The sequence below is a fragment of the Amblyomma mixtum genome, chromosome 6 (assembly GCF_055824585.1).
Source record: "Amblyomma mixtum isolate Tamu chromosome 6, ASM5582458v1, whole genome shotgun sequence".
NCBI classification, from domain to species: Eukaryota; Metazoa; Arthropoda; class Arachnida; order Ixodida; family Ixodidae; genus Amblyomma; species Amblyomma mixtum.
In genome coordinates this window covers 53,659,718-53,677,305 of record NC_143017.1, presented here as the reverse complement: position 1 = coordinate 53,677,305, position 17,588 = coordinate 53,659,718, and the positions used below count along the sequence as shown (strand labels likewise).

At 45.6% G+C, this 17,588-nt stretch overlaps 2 pseudogenes across 1 annotated transcript; both read left to right on the top strand.

The window, feature by feature from the left end:
• The first annotated feature begins 117 nt into the window (after positions 1–117).
• LOC149339145 (toll-like receptor 2 type-2) lies at positions 118–4,228 on the top strand (annotated as a pseudogene). The gene is made up of 2 exons (XR_016283780.1): positions 118–217; positions 1,132–4,228. The product of XR_016283780.1 is annotated as a toll-like receptor 2 type-2 (transcript).
• Positions 4,229–14,610: 10,382 nt separating this feature from the next.
• On the top strand, positions 14,611–16,783 carry LOC149339144 (uncharacterized; annotated as a pseudogene).
• Positions 16,784–17,588: the final 805 nt, after the last annotated feature.

Below are 17,588 nucleotides of genomic sequence, written 5' to 3'. Positions count from 1 at the left end.
CTGTATATGCTCCCGCCTTAGTATATACAGTAACTCTAATTCGAACGCCGCTTCCTTTTCCAGCGTAGGGCGGAGGCAGCGATAAACGACGCTGTTCACGGATGGCATTCTTCTAAGCGTACAGTCGGCCCCGCGACTTTGTCGCACCGCGTTTCGAAAGCAAACCTGCTGCAGCATATGCATCAACACGCGTCGTCGTGCATGCTGGTAAAGCAAGGTGCGTATTTTTCTAGATTTCATGTCATAAAGATCGATAGCTTCAAGTACCGCTTTCATGGTGCTTTAAGAGCTCGTATACAACTGTGAAGTTGCTGCAGTTGGTCATCAATGTGGTAGTTTGAGCGCATGTGTGATAGAACAAGAGCAGTGAAGTATCAGAATTATCGCACGCAAAATTCTTCTGGTGCTGGCCACCACTCGAAATCATAGCCATGGTTTTTCGACAGTCAGCCATGATAATGAAAATCATGCTTACTTAAAGAAAGTAAAGAAAATTCGCAAAAAAAATTCCTGGATTACTCCTATAGTCTTGCACTGAAAACAGAAACTAAAAAGATTGACACGAACTCGTGTCTGCCGAAACGCAATGCAAGCTGCCCTGCGTCAGGCTGTTGGCCTTTCAAAGCGTAGCTATACTTCTAACCACACACTGCTGAACTTCATTAGGAGTGCTCCGCAGATGTTTAGAAAACACTTCCCTCTCCTGCTTGGACCATTTTCAGGGCTGACAGTGTAATAAAAATAATTGAAAGCAGGCGCCCAGCATTCATATATAGTTAGAAAGGTAACATTCAAAAATAATTTTAATCACCTTACCAGTAAACCTGATTCACCTGTTTTCTGCTGTCCACCCAGATTGGCATTACTATGGCGCAGAAGTCATATTTATACTTCTGAAAGCCTGTTTTTAAATATCAGTAGGGGTATTCTCTGAAGCACCAGTGGTAGAGCGTACGCCTAATGCTGTGCTTAAGCGCAAGACTTCTCATTGACAATTTTTCCATAAACGATAAAAGAGATAGTAATGCAGACAGCATTCCGCGAGAGCTCATTGCATTAGCAGTTAAAGGGAACTAGGGAGAAAATGAGCTCAGGTAGGGATTGCTCAACGGCCACATTCTTTTCTTTCAGACGGAGATGTGCATGAAGACTGTCGCTTTACTTTTGTGGGCTGTGACAACAGCCTGTGCCCTCAGCACGTCAATCAACTGCACCCACATCGCTCCGTACGCAACGGTGCTACAGCGCTTTAAGCGCTGCAACGTGACCGTTGAAAATGGATACGTCCACGCCGTTTGTACCCTTCTTATAGGGCTGGATGATCGGCAAGGTTACAAACCTGCCGACCCGCAGATGTTGACGATAGAAGAGATGCTCGTGTCTGACGAACCTGTGGCCGACAAGACTCCTCAGGGTAGTATCGTCTGCATGTCGCTACGATCCGTCAAGATTCGAAAATGGGATCACTTTCCACCAGGATTTGATCAGCAGTACGACCGATTCCTTAAGCTCGATGATCGCACAATTGACCCCTACATCCTTTCCACCGTGCTCTATCAAATTGACCAGATCACGCTTCAAGGCACGTTCGGCGAGCCTCCGCAAGCCGCTGTCGCCGTCTGCAACGGGACAATAGCCGACGGAAGGTGTAACTTTGACGTGTACGGCTTTGTCGACAGTTATAGGTACAACTTTACCTATGATTTAATCAAGATTATAAAATCATTCTATTTGTTCTGGAATATTCCCACCATCACAATCGAGGCTGTGAACGTCACATTAGAAAACACAGTCGAACAGTTCCCTGTAGGGGTGCTTGCTTTGGCCTTCATCACTCATATAAAGAGTTTTTATTGTATAAATGCAACTTTAATAGAATCGGACCTTGGGATAGACCACCACACTCGTTGCAAATCGAGCGCCTCGACTTTTTCCACGCGCCCATTCAGAGGATCCATCCACTCGCGTTCCGCAATCTGAACGAAAGTCTCAGGTATGCCTCGCTTATCGGCACAAAATTACCCGAAATTCCTGAGGCAATCTTTTTCTTAGAGCGGCTAGATACGCTCGACATGTCCGGTACCAATGTGCCACGTGACTTCGAGTTCCAGTACTGTCCCGGGAAATGTCGACGGAACAGCTCCGTGCAGAGGCTAATTATGAGCGGCACCAATCTCAACTCTTTACCTAATCACGCATTCTGCGGATTTCCGTTCGTTAAGAAGCTCGAGCTAAACAACTGTAGTATAACTAATATTTCTGGGTCGCCATTTGAATGCTTGGAAAACCTCAACAATCTCTCTATGGCTGGCAACAAGATTAGGCATTTGGACGGAAAAAACGTTAAGGGACTTAGCAAAGTTATTTTTCTGAACCTCAATAAAAACCAGATCGTCCACTTCGAAGGCCCCCAAGTATTCCCCAATTTGATCTCCTTGAGTCGACTCATACTGTCGCAGAACGAGATTGAAGAACTAAGACTTGGTGCAGTGGAGTATGCTCCTATCGAGGAGTTAAATCTTGCGTATAATAGAATATCAGAGTGGAAGGGACCTTTATTTACCCGCATGCGTAAACTGAAAACCCTGCTCTTGGAGCACAACGAGCTGTCCACAATAAGCGAGGACATGTTGCGTGACATCAACCACATCGACTACGTGAACCTCAGCTGGAATCCCTGGGACTGCTCAGGCTGCCAGCGGATGAACATTCTTTCCCTGATTGAGAAGCACCCTGCTCAGTGTACCGATTGCTTTGTCTGCAAGCAACCTGCGGAGTACAAGGGACGGCTCGTTCGCGAGGTACCGTCGAATGAGGACGAGTGCGCCCCCCCTGACCACTACAGAATTTACGGTGTACCTGCGCTCCTCTCTATCCAGGTCGCCTCCTTGATCGCCTACGCCGTGTACAGGAACCGGTGGTACTGCATATACAGCCTGCTGTACCTCAAAGTAGCCATTAAATCATATCGAAGACAGACGGACACAGGACGCTTTCTGTGGGACGGCTTCCTCTCGTACCACGCATCGGACACCCAGTGGGTGCGAGACGTGCTCCTTCCAAAGCTCGAAGCTTCCATGAAGTTTCGTCTCTGCGTGGCTGACCGGGACTTCATGCCGGGCCTCCCGATCACCGAGAACATCTGCCGGGCCATATCGCAGAGCCGCGTGTCGCTGTTCTTGCTGAGCCGGGAGTTCTGCCGCAGTCGCTGGTGCATGTTCGAGCTGAACCTGGCGCAGCATCGGCTGTTTGAGAACGACCGCAACGATGGCATGGTGTTCATAAGGAAGAACGACGTGGTGGAGTCCGAGATGAGCTCCATGCTGGCGTACCTCATCAAGTCCCGCACCTACGTTCAGCTACCACCCGACGGCTCGAGCGAGGCCCTGAACAACCTCTTCTGGCTCCAGGTCCAGGCTGCTCTGCAACAGTAGCCATGTGGCTCTAAACATTCCTGCTTTCAAGTATTGCGGTCTCATGAGGTTTAGGCCGTTGCGGGCGGTACTAGCCTTTTATTACACTACTACCGGTGCTGCCGCAGCGACATTCTCGATAAATGTTAGAGACTGTCACCATTCGTAGATAGTTTAGGACAAGGCTCGTCATGATGAACCAGGGGGAAGGGCGGTTCGTCAACTTCTCCCATACTAGTTATGGTCTTTTTTCCTTCAGCACATGTGCGGATTCTGGAAGTGTACGTTGTGTGTTCTGGTGTATCTTTCCGTCTGTTGTACGAGCTTTCATGTGTTCGTTGTCGTCATTTTGCCACCAATCAGTGCGTGTAGTATATTTTGCACGTGGTAAGCAATGTACTGAAACTGTGTTTGTTTGTCGTCTGTGCTGCAGCCCTAGCCTGCCATCATATTCATAACGTCCTCATTTGGTTCACCATCTTCGATAAATTCTTTTGTCTTCCAAACACATTTTGAGATATGCATTCTTAATTTTTATGATCTGAATGTACATGTTTCATGCGCACTGTGTACATAGCTATCAGTTCTTGTCTTTGCATAAGCATTCAATCATTGACCTTCTTCTTTGTATGTGTGTAAGAAAGAGGGCGAGGATCTTTCTTTCAAATGGGTGCCATGACACTTTTGTAAAGCTGTTCTAATGCAAGACAGTTGACAATATCGTGTTAAAAACTTTGTATACCCCGTAGAGTTGTGCTGCAGATACCCGTGTGCGTTATTCGCATCTGTAATAAAGGAGCTCCTGAACTGTGGCATTCACGATGGCTTTTTTTTATTAATATTTTTGAGCTGCTTTCTTATTTCAAGCTGCAATGGCTTAACTGCGGAAAATGACAGCAGATAATGGGGACTGGTGGCTTTCACTCCAGTCGTGTGAACTTAACACCCCTTGAGGAATTCCGGTTATCGTTAAGTGCTTGGAAAAGCGGCCGTAAAAGACGTTCTCGTGTTGTGCACATAGAAAAGTGTGGAAAATGTTTGTCCTGTAGATTCAAACTACAATCTCATCGTAGTTCATTTCTGCAATGCGCTGCGCAATGTAATAAATTACAATATTCGAACGATTATAACTTTGGGGTGATGCCCACTTCGAAAGCGCGATCTGAAGCGTTCATTGTAATCATCATCAGTAGAGCCTGACTACGCCCCTGCAGGGCAAGGAACTCCTCCATATCCCACCAGTTAACTCTGTCTTTTGCCAGCTGCGCCCACTCTATCCCCTCATTCTTCTCAATCTCATCAGCCCACATAACTTCCTGCCGCCCCGTGCCACACTTGCCTTCTCTTGGAATCCACTCCGTTACCTTTAAGGACCAGCCGCCGCGGTGGCTCAGTGGTTATGGTGCTCGGCTGCTGACCCGGAAGACGCGGGTTCGATCCCGGCCGCGGCGGTTGAATTTCTTTGGAGGAGAAATTTTAGAGGCCCGTGTACTGTGCGATGTCAGTGTACGTTAAAGAACCCCAGGTGGTCGAAATTTCCGGAGCCCTCCACTACGGCGTCTCTCATAGCCTTAGTCGCTTTGGGACGTTAAACCCCATGAACCAAACCAAACCACCTTTAAGGACCAGCGGTTATCTTGCCTTCGCATTACATGCCCTGCCCAGACCCATTTCTTCCTCTTGATTTTGACTAGGACGTCGAAATCAACGTTTGTTTCCTCCCCCATTCTGGCCGATTCCGGTCCCTTAACGTTACACCTGCCATTTTTCTTTCCATAGCTCGCTGCGTTGTCCTTAACTTAAGCTGAACCCTCTTAGTTAGCCTTCACGTTTGTGCCCCATAAGTGAGTACCGGTAAGATATAGCTGTTGTATACTTTTCTCTTGAGCGATTTTGGTAAACTGGCATTCATGATCTGAGAGAACTTGCCATATGCACTCAAGCCTAATCTTCTTTTAATTATCTCTATGTCGTGATCGAGATTTACGGTCACTACCTGCCCGATGGAGGCGTACGTATTCCCTTACCAATTCCAGCACCTCGCTACCACTTGTGCCTACTGTTGCCTTCGAAGACGGTCAAACATTATTCTGGTTTTCTGCATACCAACCGATTTGCTCTGCCCGTCTAACTCGTTGATCATGCTTTGCAGTTCATCTCCTGAGTGACTTAGCACGACACTGTCATCAGCGAATCGTAGATTACTTAGGTATTCTGCATTAACTCTGATCCCCAATAGTTCCCAATCCAGGCCTCTGAATAACTCTTGTAAACAGGCGATGAAAAGCATAGCCGAAATCATGTCTCCTTGTTTGATGCCCGTCCTTAACAAAATTTTATTGCTGAATCTATGAAGGAACGGGATAACTGTGCAGCCGTTCTGTATATATTCAAGTAGTTTTACATAAGGTTCTTCTACAACCTTGACTGAGTAAAGATGCTTCGCATTCTGTGCGTCTTCCTTAGAGAGGTCACTTCTGGATATTTTTAGTCATTGTCACGCTAGTTAAAGGGCTTCATAGGAAATCAAAGCGAGAAAAGAGGCTAGTTGGTAATGCATTTCAGTACTTTATTCTGGTGAGTATACAAAGAAGGAGGACGCACGAAAAGTAGCCCAAACTACTGGTAGCGTAACTATCAACTCAATCTTTATTTGTCAAAAAAGCATGCATTTCATGGGCAAACCAATGAAAAACCCTGTGCGTGTCAGAATTTTGTTTTTGTTTTTCTTTCTCATTTGCCTGTTGTCTGCTTCCTGTTCTAAAACCTAATCTGACCAGTGGTCAACATTCTTGATTGTGTGAAAATGCAAACTGCTCGTGTGTTGGCGATGAAATATGCCTGCGGAATTCTCCGGCTATTCAATCTTTACTGGTTCTGGTTTCAAGGGGTTCAACGTCCCATAGCGGCTCAGGCTATGAGGGAGGCCGTAGTGGAAGGCTCAGGATAATTTCAAATTCCCGTGATTCTTCAACGTACGCTACCATCGCTCAGTGCACGGGCATCTACATTTAGCCTGCATCAAAAAGCGACCGCCTCCACTGGGACTGAAACCGCGTCTTTGGGGTCAGAAGTCGAGCACCATAACCACTTAGCTACCATGGCGGCTTCATATGCAATCCTTACATCGAGTCTGTACACAGGTTTCTTTTTTTTTTTTTTCTGACAGTGGCTTGCGGTGATTGCAACTTTCGCACTGTGCTGCAGGCGTTCATGGCGCGTTGTTCTCTTGCAAAGTTCTTGAGTGCTCCTATAACCTGAGAGTGAGGCAGCGGACAGTCCACCCCTCTCAACTGCACCGCAGGACAATTTGAGGCTTTAAACCATACCCTGCAAAAACTGCCGCCCTTCTCGTTACTAAGGTGGTTAACCCACCGACAGGCTAACTTTGCTTTCTTTGTAAACTGGACAAACGTGTAAGTGCTTCAAAAAACACGCGATGTAGCACGCAAGGTTCGACAACAACGCCTCGGAGGACATTATGCCCACCACTGCAAGCATTGCGAGACCACCGGATGGAGATATTGCTGCGCGAGTCTTCTTTCTTGGCCAGAAAGAGTGAGCGGTTAATACGTGAAACAGCGGAAGCTATTGCGATCAACGACAGCAGGGAATCCTGCGTCAGTACCATATCCGTAGCCCTCACCGAGAGAGAAAAATAGATATTATGGACAGTTTTATAAATTTGAACGCTCAACTTTGTGACAGAGGGTGGTTCTTGTTGCGCCCCGCTTTCTAACTGTTTTTATTTTGTTATTATTTCTTCGCCGTTTTGTTAGCCTCGTGTTTTATTGCTTTTGTTTTAGTAAATTTGTATCACTTCTAATAATTAATCTGGATTGGCGCTTTATACCTCCCGTGTTTTACTCGTGTTTTTTCCTTGTTACTTCTATTTTATCCGATGGCGTTGACCACTTCTGTTTCATCGCGACTGCGCAGTGTGTTTTTATTTTCTTGTCTCCTCCCCCATTTTCGGCTATATATGCCCCGCCGCGGTGGCTCAGTGGTTACGGCGCTCCTGACCCGAAAGACGCTGGTTCGATCCCGGCCGCGGCGGCCGAAATTCGATGAAGGAGAAATTCTAGAGGACCGTGTACTGCGCGATGACTGTGCACGTTTAAGAAACCCAGGAGGTCGAAATTTCTGGGGCCCTTCATTACGGCGTCCTTCATAACCTGAGCCGCTTTGGGACGTTAAACCCCAATAAACCAAACCAAACATTTTCGACTATATATTGTTCTGTGCGCCCAAATAAACATCAGTTGTTACCCTTGTGTCGTGATTCCTTGCTCTGTGCTGTCCCTCGTTGGCGGATTTTTAAAGTGCAATTTTATGGGATATGCGGTAAATTAGGGTCACCTGAACATATTGTTAATTTCACTGCTGGTTCAAAAGTTTGGTGGTGGCATGAACTAAAATATAGTGTCCTTCAACTTGTCGCCTTATGCTCCACTCTTCCCTAAATACTACAGACTGCCTTTGTTAAAGCAGCCTGAACCCTGGAGTCATTGACTTGACCAGTAAATGTTCTGTTAGCACAGCGACAAGGCTGTCCCGCGTATAGAAATGTTCACGAGAAAGGATGCGGTATAAAACGTCTTTAATGCATTTTAATAGGCGATTTGAAACTATAAAGAACACCTTCGAATGTCCTGCCTTCTAGAAGCGGCCACAAAAGGTAGCAGGATTGCATGCGAGAGAGGAATTCACTTTCAGAGAATTTTTCCCGCCTCGTTCTTGACACCGTCGTAAAGGCTGTTCAAGTAAAGAAAGATCGCTACTCGTTCATTCAATTAGGATTATTTCGCGCTCATTACTTCCGAAGTTTCTATTCTCGGGTAGAAATGACAAATTGGTGGACAAGTACACTTTAAAATTGCCTGCATTGTTTCCCACCAAATGTGACGTGCAATTCGTGATGACCTCTTCACATGCACGCAAACGGGGGACTATCAGCGAATATTCACAGTCTGACTTGAGCTGTTTATTATCGTGTTACGAATCAAAAGAATGTGGGGAAGTGCTGCAGTTAATTCAAGTAAACCCCAGCCGATGTTCATGATGGAAAACGAGCTGGAGCCCATGTGTTGTCGCTGATGACCTATGCAAATTCATCGATGAATTGCGTTAGGATAGGCGTATGATACTGAGGCAGACTTCATTAATTCAAACTTCATTACTCCAAGAAAAGTTACATTACCTCTCTGCATATTAAGAAACCTTGACCCAGTTACGGCACTGCATTTGATGCAACCGTAAGGGATTGCGAAAAGATTTAATTTGTAGCTCTTCGGTCGCGATCGGGGTTAATTTCCATACGTTAACAACGGAGTGGAGTAAGGGGATTCTGGCGAAAAACACCCTTGTAAAGTTTCGGGCATAGAGAAGATGTTTCTACAAGCGTGCATTGGCTGCCTTAGTTAATTTTTTTGTTCCTTGTGAAGGCTTTCACCAGAAAAAAAATACTGATGCATCAAAGTGGACAATTTAAAAAAAAAAACCACTTAGTGATGGGTGGAAGGACATATTTTATTTGCGCCCACGTTGATGAACAACGAAGGCGGTACTTGGTTGACTTTCAGCGTAAACTGAAGCGCAACATCAAAAATATTTGCACTAACCTGCCAAAGATACACAATACACGTGGTGCGAAGCAAAACAATAAAACTTGCATTATTTCTTTGTGACGTGTTCTCGTGTGCTCGCCGTTTAACAGAGGGTAAGATCCCCGGACCGTGGCCACAGGAGTCAACTGTCCCCAGGACCTACCTGGCACTGTTTTGCTACCTGATAGGGACTAGCTTCGGTAACAAATTCTGACTGTGCTCTTCGCCCCTTTTCCCTTTCCTTTTTCAATTTCGTCGTCTCTCTCCAGGGCAGCCAACCAGCACACGCTTCTGGTTAAAAATCACTGCCTTCCCTCTTCGCCTTTATCTCTTTTTCTCTCGCTCGCTCTGCAAAACGTGAAATGATTTAGTCTTAGTGAAGCTTTCTCACATGGGCTTATAGCTTTCTAACAGGAATTTAAGTCTGCGCACGAAACGTATCGGCAAGTGGAGAAGCGTAGGCAGTATGTGCGGTAAAGTACTTAATATTGCGTACGCAGAAATTTTGCACAACCGCATGATTTCTGTGAGAAGTTGTTTTTCAATGCTGTTCTTTAGCGTGCGGTAAGACAGCATCATAGCAATCAATATGTACTATCGCGCTCAATATGAGTTGCAACGCGCGGTCATCGACCGAGGCTCGTTCCGTGGTGTGCCTCCTCCAAACAGTCGCTCGGAATACTGGGAGAAACTGCTGTTCCAGGAAACAACAGCACCCCCACTCAGGGAAAAGTTTCTCCCAGAATTCCGAGCGACTGTTCGGAGGAGGCACACCACGGAACGAGCCCCGGTCGATGACCGCGCGTTGCAACTCATATTGAGCGCGATAGTACGCATATCCCTCCTCGAAACGCTAGCAGAGCACTTTTCTGGCTGAAAATGGTGAGTCGTACATCGCCCTGAGAGAACACATTTTCAAACTGAGGTCTTCAAGTGCAGGTAAAGTGCATATCTCGTGATCCAGAAGACAATAAAGGGTCCTACCGTCCCATGTAAAGGATTTAAGAGAAGGTTTACCGATGAAAAAAGGGCTAGATGGAATATAATCTTGGGGCTTCGGGCTGGATCCTCCATATTTGGGTACTCGAAAGTACGGATTTAAAAAAAATGCCATGAGAAGTGACCTTCAGTTTAAGTCCAGAAAGTAAACGTTGCTGAAGTTGTACCCCGGCAAATGCACGCCGCCCGTAAATCGACTCAAGCTTATAGCTTCAGTCTTGACTTGGTGCACTCTTGTCGATTTCCCTGCGCCTCTGAGAACTTGCGTGAAAGAACAGGCGCAAAATATAATGCGTTTAGAATTTCCCAGCAGAACCTTGCCACGTAATGCACGTGATAGATTTTCGATGCCTCTTGGAAATACCTGATTTGTATCGTGCCATGCACGTGACGTACAGCCCTCAAATGTTTGGGCATAAATTTTATAGAAGGTGTAAATTTGATCATCGTCTGTATTTATTCTCCCTTCTTTGGCTTGACTCGCTGATGATGACGCAAATATATCGATGATGTACCGCCTTTCGTTTCGGTTGATCAGTTCAATGAAAAAGAGCATCAATGGCTCACCAAACTGGAGAATGCGGACGAAAAGTTTCAAATTAAATCTCACTTCATCTGATACTTTCTTCAGTAGATATTGATAACAGCATTCGAAGCTAAGGTCGCGGATTGAGAGACATTCATTTCCATCCTGAAGAACTTTCTCCTCCAAAAACTTCGGTCGGTATGTAGCGGCTCTCCTGATTACAGCAGCCTCACGGGCGAATAACGACTGAATTTCTGTGATGACGACGCAGCTGTCATGAACAATGTCATGATAGAAAGAGCTCACGAGACAGAAAGAGCTCATCACCTCGATTGTCACTCACAAGATAAAAATCGTCCCGTAATCGTGAAATTCAAGAGTTGCAAAACTAGAGAATCTCTTCTATGAAATGGACGAAATCTTAAATACACGGTTTATAGTGTTGGAGAGGACTTTTCGCAAGCCATTCGTCACGCGCGAAAACAACTTGCTACATTTGCCACAGCCAGGTCTCTCAAGTTTTCCTTGCGATTCAAAACACTTCACATTGGCTCGAATCGTTATATTTTTGACACTTCATCTAACACCGTAAAGCAACTCGCGTAGCAATCGTCCCATCACCATGCGCCAATAAAATGCCAGCGCGCCACACCCTCTAATGTTCTTTCGTTTTCCGTGAGAAAAAAATTCTGAAATGCAAAAAAGACATGAAAGAAGACGAAATTCAAGTAACAGAAGATTACTCGTTTGCCACACGCCAAGCACGCAAAAAACTGATTGGCGTCGCCAAATCACTGCCCGGCTCTCCATCTTTTAAGCTAAAATACAATAAAATGGTCGTGAACAACAGATCCTACATGTATGACCCTGTAAACGATAAAACATTTGAGATTACCGCAGAACGCACCAAGCCGATTACACAGCACACGCCTTCGTCTCTCCCCGCTGCATCTAGTCCTTGTAAATCTGCATAACGGTTACCGAGGGGCAGTGACCGTTGTGTAAACGCAGCTCTAACATCAGTGTTATTTACTAATATCCGAAGTGCCATAAAAAGACGTACGGAACTCTCCTCTGCCATAAGTGCGTGTTCTACTGACATCGTCGTCCTAACTGAAACCTGGCTGCATGAATACATACGTGACTGTGAGATATTCGATTCATCTAATTCCACTTCTATCGTTGTGACAGGAAAGATCGGCAAGGTGGTGGCGTACTAATAGCAGTCAGTAAAAAAAAAAATAGAGTCCTATTCCCTTCACATAACATCAAGCATCGAAACTATATGGGTATCTCTTCAACTAGGCTACCGCAGAATAATTTTAGGCGCATGCTATCGACCGCCTAATGCATCTTCTACATTTCTTGCAGAGCTTCATGATACCATTAATGTCATCGTAACGCGTTACCCTTCGTCATCTATCTTTCTGTTGGGTGATTTTAACTTTCCGGGCATTGACTGGTCCTCGGTGCAACCATCCTCATCCTCGACACTATGCAAGGAATTCACTAATTTATGCTCACTGTTTAATCTTACCCAAATTGTTACTCAGCCTACAAGAATTACTGAAGTTACAGCAAGTACATTAGACCTTGTACTAACAACATGCCCAGAACTGTGTTCTGAAATATCCTACATGCCCCAGTTAAGCGACCATTCGTTGCTCAATAATTTCTCTGTGAACATTCCCATACAAAAAACTCCGAGTCACACTAAAATAATACGCATGTATCGCCGCGCTGACTTCAACAAAATTAATAATGAACTAGGTTCTTTCCTGGCCACCTTTTTCGACGAATTCGACTCGCGATCAGTGAACGCAAACTGGCTTTTATTCAAGAACAAAGTTTTAGATCTCACCAGCCGCTTCATACCTACTCGCGTAATATCTTATCACCTGCATGCGCCATGGTATAACACGCATCTTAAGCGCTTGTCTAACCGTAAGAAACGCTATTTCCGATCTGCAAAAAAATCACGTACTGAACATCATTGGTCCCGTTATCGCTCTGCAGCTTACACTTACAATTCTGCGGTCAAGAACGCTAAAGCAAATTACTTGAGTAGCACTCTACCGAGTATGTTGCTCAATAACCCAAGAAAATTGTGGAGCGTCATTAACCCTTCTGAAACATCTAGAATAATACTAACGAATTCAAGTGACGAACCTATATCAGATACTGACTGTGCAAATGTAATGAATGATGTGTTTTCGAGCTTTTTTTCAAGTGGTGATACTGCGAATTTCCCCCAACTGGATCATAACAACTTCCTCCCAATGTACCCTGTGGTCATTCATCCGGATAGTAAAAATAATTGACTACCTTAAGATATCCTCCAGTGCTGGTGTTGATTGCATTACTACAAAGTTCCTGAAAAGTACGAAAATGTATTCATCGCTCGCCTTAACTAAAATATTTCAGCAATCATTGGAGAAAGGTGAACTACCCGCTGATTGGAAGATTGGTAAGGGGGTCCCAGTGTATAAATCTGGTAATAAACATTCGCCTCTTAACTACCGGCCAATATCAATTACCAGCATTCCATGTAAAATCTTAGAGCACATACCCTTTTCACATATTGTCACTTTCCTTGAATCAAACTCGTTTTTTCATCCTTCTCAGCACGGTTTTAGGAAGTCCTATTCATGCGAAACACAGCTACTCTTATTCACACACAAACTTCACGCAATTTTAGACCGTCACTCGATCGCCGACTGCATCTTCCTAGATTTCGCGAAGGCATTTGATAAGGTTTCCCATCATCTTTTGTTACTAAAACTGCGCATGGTAGGTTTAGACACTAACATTTTAAAATGGCTCGAAGTTTTCCTTACTCATCGAAAGCAGTTTGTTGCCGTCAATAATGTTAATTCCGCCGTTCACCCTGTTCTTTCCGGGTTTCCCCAAGGCACCGTCTTGGGTCCCCTGCTTTTTCTTATGTTCATCGACGACTTACCCAGCAATCTTTCTTCTTCTGTACATATTTTTGCCGATGACTGCGTCCTTTTTCGGGAAATAACAAATGATAACGACAAGCACATGATTCAATCTGACCTTAACACTATCTCAACATGGTGCAAAACTTGGAATATGACTTTGAATGCTGAAAAGTGCAAACTTATGCGCATTTCTCGTGTTAATAGCGATCTTCCCGTATATACTCTTAATGGTGTGCTACTCAATTCAGTTACAAAATATAAGTACCTCGGAATTCATATTACGTCTAACCTTAGCTGGCATGCGCACATTGAGCACATCACTAACAAAGCTAATCGCATGCTGGGATATCTGAGACGTAACTTTCACGCAGCGCCGACTAATATCAAACTTCTACTCTATACCACACTCGTACGTTCACAACTAGAATATGCGTCATCAGTCTGGAACCCTGGTGTTAAGAGTTTGATCGACCAACTGGAAATGGTACAACACAAATCAGCGCGCTTTATTCTCTGTGACTTCCGGCGTACGTCAAGCGTAACGGCTATGAAGGCTACATTGGGCCTAACTTCGCTTGCATCACGACGCAAAATTGCACGCTTGTGTCTTTTTCACAAAATATTTCATCATGAGTCCATTCGCTGCGAGTTACTTCTTCCCCCTTCATATATTTCACGCCGCACAGATCACATACATAAAGTAGGCATTTCTGCATGCAAAACTAAAACATTCTCGGATTCTTTTATTCCTCACACGTCACATGACTGGAACCACCTTCCTTCTTCAGTCGCCACAATTCCTGACCCTGTATTGTTTCGGACTGCTGTTACCGCTTCTGTTGAATGATACATTGTGTTTATCACTTATTCTAACTTCTCTGTTTTGACAATTTATTGTTCTCTGCTGTTGTTTGTATTTTTTGCAGTGTTATGTATTACCCACTCCCCTCTGTAATGCTTTGCCCTGAGGGTAAAATAAATAAATAAATAAATAAATAAATAAATAAATAAATAAATAAATAAATAAATAAATAAATAAATAAATAATTCACTAACATCCGCAGCTCCCAGGTGGGCTCGGTGTCTTCATCTCGGCGCAGCCATCTAACCCGCTAATCCTTGGGATGCAGACGATCAACTAGCTTTTCGTCAGCCTGCTGTTGCTTACCTTGGCAAGCATTCTTTCGGGTGCGTCGTTTGACTGCGCACCACCATGCTCCAGGGACGAGCCGGGACGCTACCGCTTGCCGCTCCTCAGCTGCCCGCCCTGGATGACTGCGCCAACAGAGGAACAGTGGCTGCCGGCACCGATGGAATCATGGACGGCCACATCACCACGGACATCAACAGCTTCGCCGCATATAAAACCGCCCCCGCCGCCGGAGGCGTAGCGTTGCACAGTATCTGTCCTCGCTTCGGCGAGCGCGGCTTCGGCCGCTTATTTGATTTTTTCAGCAGCGTCCGCTCCGGCGGACGCAGTTGTTGCTGCGACGCGCGTCTTTTCTTTCCTTTTTCTCTTTCCTCTGATCTCTTACCTCTCCTCTATCTGCACGTGGCAGCGGTGGTGGCTTGGCTCGAGCCAGTAGCAGGCCCGTGCAATTTCCTTTTCGTCCTTCTCTCAGTCACAACAACAACAACAGGCGTAGCGTCCGCTCCGGCGGACGCAGTTGTTGCTGCGACGCGCGTCTTTTCTTTCCTCTGATCTTTTAACTCTCCTCTATCTGCACGTGGCACGGTGGTGGCTTGGCTCGAGTCAGTAGCAGGCCCGTGCAATTTCCTTTTCATCCTTCTCTCAGTCACAACAACAACATGTGAAGCGAGCGCGGCTTCGGCCGCTTATCTGTTTTTTTTTGAGCAGCGTCCGCTCCGGCGGACGCAGTTGTTGCTGCGACACGCGTCTTTTATGCGAAGCATACTAGCCGCACAACCGAGCTCTTCCTTGCTGCGCCGCGCGCGGCCGCGTAGCTACCACTTGACCTACATCGGCGCACCACGTGATATGACGTCACAACAGCTGTGAAAGCTGGGGCTCAACTCGCGCGCTCGCTTGCGGACGCGCAGCCTCCGCCGGCGGTATGCTTCGCATCCTAGGCTTAACCATAAGCTAAGCCAGGCCATTTTTCTTTCCTTTTTCTCTTTCCTCTGATCTTTTCACTCTCCTCTATCTGCACGTGGCAGCGGTGGTGGCTTGGCTGAGCCAGTAGGCAGGCCCGTGCAATTTCCTTTCATTCTTCCCTCAGTGGCAACAACAACAACACCGTTCCTCTCATCTTTTAACTCTTTTCTATCTGCACGTGGCAGCGGTGGTGGCTCGGCTGGAGCCAGTAGTCAGGCCCGTGCAATTTCCTTTTCATCCTTCTCACAGTCGCAACAACAACACAACAACGGCACCGTTCTGTGGGCTCGGTGACTGCACCTCAGCGCAGCCATTTCACCCGCTGATCTTTGCGATGCAGGTTAGTAAATCATATGCCTCATTTGCCAAAAAATTAAGCCATTATGTTCTGGTGCAGTTCCCGAGCCCACAGTGCTTTGTTGCCATTGCCGGCGAGTGTGCTACTGTTATTCATTCTTTGCTATCGTTATCAGGAGATATAGAAACTAACCCTGGTCCTAACGACAGCAGTACAGTACTCGCGGAACTCCAGAAACTAACCGCAGACCAAACCCAATTGATAGCCGAAGTACAGGGCCTGAAATCCGAGCTCACTACTACGGCTAAAACCATAACCGACTTATATGGCCGCTCTGGAAACACACTACCAAGCACTACTTCCGCTTCGAAACGACATTGAAAAGATGCACGCTGACACAAGCAACATGGCGCGTATAATCCAGGAAAAACGCCGCATAGATGACGCTGAAAACAGGTCACGCCGTGACAACCTCATCTTCTAATTGTATCCCTGACACTACTGATAGCGAAACATGGGCAGAATCTGAAAAACTAATCTGTGATGTTTGCCGTAATAAACTTAAAATAAATGTGGAACCTCACGAGATAGAAAGAGCTCATCGCCTCGGTCGTCTCTCACAAGATAAAAATTGTCCCATAATCGGGAAATTCAAGGGTTGCAAACTAAAGAATTCCTCCTATGAAATGGGCGAAATCTGAAAGTCACGGTTTATAGTGTTGGAAAGGACTTCTCGCATGCCGTTTGTCACGCGCGAAAACAACTTTTTACATTTGCCAGAGCCAGGTCTGCCAAGTTTTCCTTGCGATTTAAAACAGTTCACATCGGCTCGAACCGTTATATTTTTGACACTTCATCTAACACCGTAAAGCAACTCGCGTAGCAATCGTCCCTTCACCCTGCGCCAATGAACGCCAGCGCGCCACACCCTCTAATGTTCTCTCGTTTTCCGTGATATTCACTAACATCCGCAGCTTCCTCCCAAAACGTGAACTCATATTCAGCGTAATTTTGTCATCCAGGAGCAATATACTTATATTAACTGAAACTTGGTTGAACAGTAACGTGTCCGACGCTGAAATTTTAACTGACTTACCCGAATTCAATGTCTACCGAAACGATCGAAAAGACTCTCGGGGGGGACCGCGTTCTTGTTGCAGTACACCGAGGTATATCATGCTCTATTGCACGCGTCACATCTGATATGGAATTATTGTGGCTAATTTGTCGCACTCCCCCTGTAACGGTGCTTCTTGGCGTTTATTATAGGCCCCCGCAGTCTAACACAAACTTCTGTCGACATCTGAACGATACTATAAATCATATTGTTATATGCCCAAATGCGCGCATTCTCCTTTTCGGGGACTTCAATTATCCGGACATTGATTGGCAGAGTTTAGGCACTTCTTCATTAACATGCAATACAGAGTCCAAGAACTTCATTTATGTCTGTTTAAATTTTAACCTCACTCAGTCTCGGAACCCGCTCGCGTGACGCATGCAACCGCAAACACCCTTGACCTAGTACTAACTAATAACCATGAGTACCTATCATCCATTAGTTACCTTCCAGAAATCAGCGACCATGAAATCTTACATGCTCTATTTTAATTTACCCCCGCTCAGAAGCACCCATTCAGAAAAACAATAAATCTTTACGATAAAGGGAATTACGATACAATAAATGA